The following is a 6,929-nucleotide window of genomic DNA, read 5'->3' on the forward strand; positions in this document are numbered from 1 at the left end:
AACTACAACTCCCAGAGGACCGATGCGCCTTAAAGACACAGGCCCTTTTTCTGGGACTTAGGGATCCGGGTTAACGTGTTGCTTTTTTGTTTGTTTTCTGGTTTGGGTTTGTTTATTTGTTTGGTTTTTTTTTTTTTGAGACAGAGTCTCGCTCTGTCGCCCAGGCTGGAGTGCAGTGGCCGGATCTCAGCTCACTGCAAGCTCCGCCTCCCGGGTTTACGCCATTCTCCTGCCTCAGCCTCCCGAGTAGCTGGGACTACAGGCGCCCACCACCTCGCCCGGCTAGTTTTTTTTGTATTTTTTAGTAGAGACGGGGTTTCACCGTGTTAGCCAGGATGGTCTCGATCTCCTGACCTCGTGATTCGCCCGTCTCGGCCTCCCAAAGTGCTGGGATTACAGGCTTGAGCCACCGCGCCCGGCCTTGTTTGTTTTTTTTAACCCCTTCTGGACGGCATCAGGAGCTGTCGCTTTCCTCGGGAGAGAAATCCACTGATGAAGGGAAAAAAAAAAAATCACAATTTGCCCAAGCGAAAGCAGCTGCCATTGGATTTGCAGTTAGAAGGGTTTGCGCTGGTTTCATCACGTGGGTCCTTTGCGAAGAAACTTTCCAACTGCGTAGTGGGGAGAGGATCTGCGGAGCTTTTGGGAAAGTTGTGAATGGTAGCATTGATTGTCATAGATGAAAACTGGAAATACTCTTGAGTGTCTCTCTCTGGGTTACTCTGTGAAAGGAAAATAAATCTCAGGACCCCAAAGTCACTAAGCCAAAGGGAAAAGTCAAGCTGGGAACTGCATCAGGCAAACCTACCTCCCATTTTATTCCTAAACAAGATAACCACAAAGATAAAAAAGCTAGATATGGCCTGGCTCTCACAATTTGCCCACTAGGAAATTCCTTGTGTGCCCCAAAATCTGTACCCTCAAACAGTTCTGTGGAATTTCACTCTGACAATGTAAATTGATCACTTATCTTCACAGGTGCTGGACTTTGACAGAACTCAAAGTCATTTCTCTGCTCACGTGAGACAAATGCATATCTCATTGCTTCTCCTGCCCTATGTTTATTTTTTCTTATGTAAAGATGCAAATTCACTAAGCTAGATGAAAGCATAAGTGACTAGTCCTCTATCCCCCTCTCACATGTGAAAGGCTGATCAAAGGCTCAGAAGAATGCATTTGCCTCTTACCTACCCATGCCTTTAAAAAATTTCATCTTTCAGGCCAGGCGCGGTGGCTCACACCTGTAGTCCCAGCCTTTTGGGAGACCAAGGCGGGTGGATCACAAGGTCAGGAGTTCGAGACCAGCCTGGCCAATATGGTGAAACCCTGTCTACTAAAAATACAAAAATTAGCTGAGCGTGGTGTCACGTGCCTGTAGTCCCAGCTGCTTGGGAGGCTGAGGCAGGAGAATTGCTTGAACCTGGGAGACAGAGGTTGTAGTGAGCTGAGATCGTACCACTGCACTCCAGCCTGAGCAACACAGCAAGGCTCCACCTCAAAAAAAAAGAAAAAAAAATTTCCTCTTTCCCCAATATCTGACCTTTCTCATATTGAAGCCCTCAAAATCATCTTTGCAGAAAGGTACAGACCTGTCTCCCAGGTACACACGTTCTTAACTTTGGCAAAATAAACTTGTAAATTGATTGAGACCAGTCTCAGGTGCCTTTCGGTTTACAACTGGAAAACTAGGCACATCCGGCCGGGCGCGGTGGCTCAAGCCTGTAATCCCAGCACTTTGGGAGGCCGAGGCGGGTGGATCACGAGGTCAGGAGATCGAGACTATCCTGGCTAACATGGTGAAACCCCGTCTCTACTAAAAATACAAAAAACTAGCCGGGCGTGGTGGCGGGCGCCTGTAGTCTCAGCTACTTGGGAGGCTGAGGCGGGAGAATGGCGTGAACCCGGGAGGCGGAGCTTGCAGTGAGCCGAGATCACCCCACTGCACTCCAGCCTGGGAGACACAGCGAGACTCCGTCTCAAAAAAAAAAAAAAAAAAAAAAAAAATAGGCCGGGCGCGGTGGCTCAAGCCTGTAATCCCAGCACTTTGGGAGGCCGAGGCGGGCGGATCAAGCCTGTAATCCCAGCACTTTGGGAGGCCGAGGCGGGCGGATCACGAGGTCAGGAGATCGAGACCATCCTGGCTGACACGGTGAAACCCCGTCTCTATTAAAAAAATACAAAAAACTAGCCGGGCGAGGTGGCGGGCGCCTGTAGTCCCAGCTACTGGGGAGGCTGAGGCAGGAGAATTGCGTGAACCCGGGAGGCGGAGCTTGCAGTGAGCTGAGATCCGGGCACTGCACTCCAGCCTGGGCGGCAGAGCAAGACTCCGTCTCAAAAAAATAAAAATAAAAATAAAAATAAAAATAAAAATAAAAAATAAGGCCGGGCGCGGTGGCTCAAGCCTGTAATCCCAGCACTTTGGGAGGCCGAGGCGGGCGGATCACAAGGTCAGGAGATCGAGACCACAGTGAAACCCCGTCTCTACTAAAAATACAAAAAATTAGCCGGGCGCGGTGGCGGGCGCCTGTAGTCCCAGCTACTCGGGAGGCTGAGGCAGGAGAATGGCGGGAACCCGGGAGGCGGAGCTTGCAGTGAGCCGAGATGGCGCCACTGCACTCCAGCCTGGGCAACAGCGTGAGACTCCGTCTCAAATAAATAAATAAATAAATAAATAAATAAATAAATAAATAAAAATAAATAAATAAATAAATAATAATAAAAATAAAAAAAAAAACTAGGCACATCCATGCAAGACAGATCTATATGTTCAGTAGGGAGTGATGTTCAGGACCTCATGTTAAGGGAAAAGCAGCAAGTTGTACAGCAACATGTATGGGAAGCCCCTCAAATCAAAAATAATGTTTATGGATAGACAGTGTGCGGATACACAGGAACAGGGCTGGAAAGGAATGCATGCTAGGGAGAGACTGCTAAGGGTGGGAACAAGTGGGGAGAACTTGAGCTTTGTCTGTATTGTTTGAATTTTTCTTACAAGAATGTACTTTCCAAATCTGTTGTTAATAAGGAGCCTGAGGCTGGGCACAGGGGCTCACACCTGTAATCCCAACACTTTGGGAGGCCAAGGTCGGAGGATGGCTTGAGCTTGGGAGTTCAAGACCAGCCTGGGAAACGTAGCAAGACCCTGTCTCTAAAATATACATAAATTAGAGCCGGGTGAGGTGTCTCATGCCTGTAATCCCAGCACTTTGGGAGGCCAAGGCAGGCAGAAAACTCTGGGTCAGGAGTTCAAGATCAGCCTGGCCAATTTTTTTGTTATTGTTGTTTTGACACAGAGTCTCACTCTGTTGCCCAGGCTGGAGTACAGTGGTGCAATCTCGGCTCACTGCAACCTCCGCCTCCCGGGTTCAAGCGATTCTCTTGCCTCAGCCTCCCGAGTAGCTGGGATTATAGGTGTGTGCCACCACGCTCAGCTAATTTTTGTATTTTTAGTAGAGACAGGGTTTCGCCATGTTCAGGCTGGTCCTGAACTCCTGACCTCAGGTGATCCACCCGCCTCGGCCTCCCAAAGTGCTAGGATTACGAGCGTGAGCCATTGCGCCCAGCCAGTGGCCAATTTTTAAACATGAAAATTAGTCAGGCGTGGTGACAGGCGCCTGTAATCCAGTTATTCAGCAAGCTGAGTCAGGAGAGTCATTCGAAGCCAGGAGGCAGAGATTGCAGTGAGCTGAGATCGTGTCACTGCACTCCAGCCTGGGTGACAGAGTGACATTCTGTCTCAAAAAATAAAATATAATATATATATAAATTTACAAAATAAGAAGGCTGAGAGGCCCTGAGGTCAGTCATAATGGAGATGGACCCGGCTCTAACTCTGTGTAACCATCTATAAAGTGGGTGAATAATAGTATCAAATGTCTGAAATTGTCGTGAGAGTAGGATAAATGCTTGACTCCATAGTAAATGCTCAAAAAGTACTAACCGTTATAATTACTGTCATTATTCCCATCTTGCTCCATTAAAGCAGGATGTTTGGTTTGTTCACCATTGTACCCTCAGGCCCTAGAACAGTGCTGAGGACGTGGTAGGTGGTTAAAAACAACTGGTTGGCCGGGTGCGGTGGCTCACACCTGTAATCCCAGCACTTTGGGAGGCGGAGGCAGGAAGACCACCTGAGGTCAGGAGTTTGAGACCAGCCTGGCCAACATGGTGAAATCCCTTCTCTACTAAAAATACAAAAATTAGCCTGGCATGGTGGTGGGCGCCTGTAATCCCAGCTACTCAGGACGCTGAAGCAGGAGAATCGCTTGAATCTGGGAGGCGGAGGTTGCAGTGAGCTGGGATCGCACCACTGCACTGCAGCTTGGGCAACAGAGCAAGACTTCGTCTCAAAAAAAAAAAAACAACTGGTTGAATGAATGAAGAGCAACCTCCTGCTCAGCTCCCACCACCCGCCTCCTATTCACACTCTCTGCTTCCCTCAGTCTTCTCCCACTGGAGTCATCCCCTGTCTACACTTGCCCCAGGTCTCATCCTCCTTCTCCCACTTCAGTGCCTGCTGTTTCTTCCGTGAACCCAGGAGGCCTCCAGGGAGGTGATGAGCTGCCTCCCACTGCTGCTGTTCTCAGCAATGCAGGTCCCAGGCGCCGCAGTGAAGTGGGAGGCAGGGATGCCTGCAACTGCAGCTTTGGCGGGGACTCAAGAAAAGAGAATGTGCCCCCAAGGAGCTCAGAGGCAAAGAGCTCCACCCTGCCTTCTAGGGCAGTATGGTTGGCAGAGGAGAGGTAGCTTTTTCCAGGCTGCTCTGGCACCTCCCTGCCTGAGAAGCAAAGAAACTCAAGGAACGTTTTTAGTAAAATGAAACCCTCAGTGCAGCAGCAGACACAAAAATCTGTACATGGTTTCACCATCTGGGGTACACAGAGCCATTACACACACACACACACTCTCTGTTACAAAATACAGCACAGTCGGCTGGGCATGGTGGTTCACGCCTGTAATCCCAGCACTATGGGAGTCTGAGGTGGGAGGATCATGAGGTCAGGAGTTCGAGACCAGCCTGGCCGACACAGTGAAACCTGTCTCTACTAAAAATGCAAAAAATTAGTGGAGATGGTGGCAGGTGCCTGTAATCCCAGCTACTCAGGAGGCTGAGGCAGAAGAATTGCTTGAAACCGGGAGGCGGGGTTGCAGTGAGCAGAGATCATGCTATTGCACTCCAGCCTCGGCAACAAGAGTGAAACTCCGTCTCAAAAAAATAATAATAATACAATAAATAAAATAGAGCAGAGTTGGCTGGGCATGGTGGCTCATGCCTATAATCCCAGCACTTTGGGAGGCCTAGGCGGGCATATCATTTGAGGTCAGGAGTTCGAGACTAGCCTGGCCAACATGGTGAAACTCTGTCTCTACTAAAAATACAAAAATTAGCTGGGCGTGCTAGCGCATGCCTATAATCCCAGCCCCTCAGGAGGCTGATGCAGGAGAATCGTTTGAACCTAGGAGGCAGAAAATACAGTGAGCCAAGATCATGCCACTATACTCCTGCCTGGGTGACATGGAGAGACTCCATTTCCAAAAATAAATAAAATAAAAATAAAATAGAGCAGAATTTAGTGAATAAATCCAAGGATTAAACTTAGACAAACCCGCCCAGCTCCCACTACTTTTTTTTTCTTTTTCTTTCTTCTCTCTTTTGAGGGTCTCACTCTGTTGCCCAGTTTGGAGTGCAGTGGTGCAATCACGGCTCACAGCAGCCTCCAGCACCTTGGCTCAAGTGATCCTCCTGCCTCAGCCTCCCAAGTAGCTGGGACTATAGATGTGTGCCACCACACAGGGTCTTGCTATGTTGCTGAAGCTGGTCTTGAACAGCTGGGTTCAAGCAATCCTCCTGCCTTGGCCTCCCAAAGTGCTGAGATTACAGGCATGAGCCACCACACTCAGCCCTTTAAAAACATTTTTTTTCCCTTATACCATAGAGACTGGGTCTCACTACGTTGCTCAGGCTGGTCCTTTTTTTTTTTTTTTGAGATGGAGTCTCGCTGTGTCTCCCAGGCTGCAGTGCAGTGGCAGAATCTCAGCTGACTGCAACCTCTGCCTCCCGGGTTCAAGTGATTCTCCTGCCTCAGCCTCCTGAGGATTACAGGCGCGCACCACCATGCCTGGCTAATTTTTGTATTTTTAGTAGAGATGGGGTTTCACCATGCTAGCCAGGCTGCTCGAACTCCTGACCTCAGGTGATTTGCCTACTTCAGCCTCCCAAACTTCTAGGATTACAGACATGAGCCACCACTCTTGGCCTCCAGCCTGGTCTTGAACTCCTTGGCTCAAGCGATCCTCCCACCTCGGGATCCAAAAGTGCTGGGATTACTGGTATGAGCCACCACACCTGGCCTCTTATCACTTTCTAACCCTGTGGGCAAGCCACTCAACCTCTTTGAGCCCAGCTTCCTTATCTGTGAGATTAAAATAGAATTTACCAAATCAGGTTGTTGGGAGGGTTTAATGAGCTAATGCACATAAAGGGTTTAGTGCAGTGCCTAGTACAGTGTAGGCATCCAAACTCCTTATTGTTAAACAAACAATCTACTGCCAGAATGGGAGGGTCCAGGTCTGGGAGGGAGGACTTCTTGGAGAAGGTGAAATCTTCAGGCCCCTGATGAGATGTGTGGCTGTTACTGGTAGCAGAAATTCCCTCTGGGTGCCAGGACTGCCCATAGGGATATCTTAGTTTGGGTCCCTAGATGCAGAGCCTGAGACACGAATTCTTGTGTAAGCGATTTCCCAGGGGAGTGGGGAAAGCGGAATAGGGCAGGGAAAGAAGCCAAGTAAAGATGTGAGTTCACCTAAGTTTTGCCTCAATCTGATTGAACAGGGAGCTCTGGAGTATAAAAATGCAATCCAGGCCCAGTGCGATGGCTCACACCTGTAATCCCAGCACTTTGGGAGGCTGAGGCGGGCGGGTCACCTGA

The sequence above is a fragment of the Macaca fascicularis genome, chromosome 20, assembly GCF_037993035.2.
Source record: "Macaca fascicularis isolate 582-1 chromosome 20, T2T-MFA8v1.1".
Lineage (NCBI taxonomy): Eukaryota > Metazoa > Chordata > Mammalia > Primates > Cercopithecidae > Macaca > Macaca fascicularis.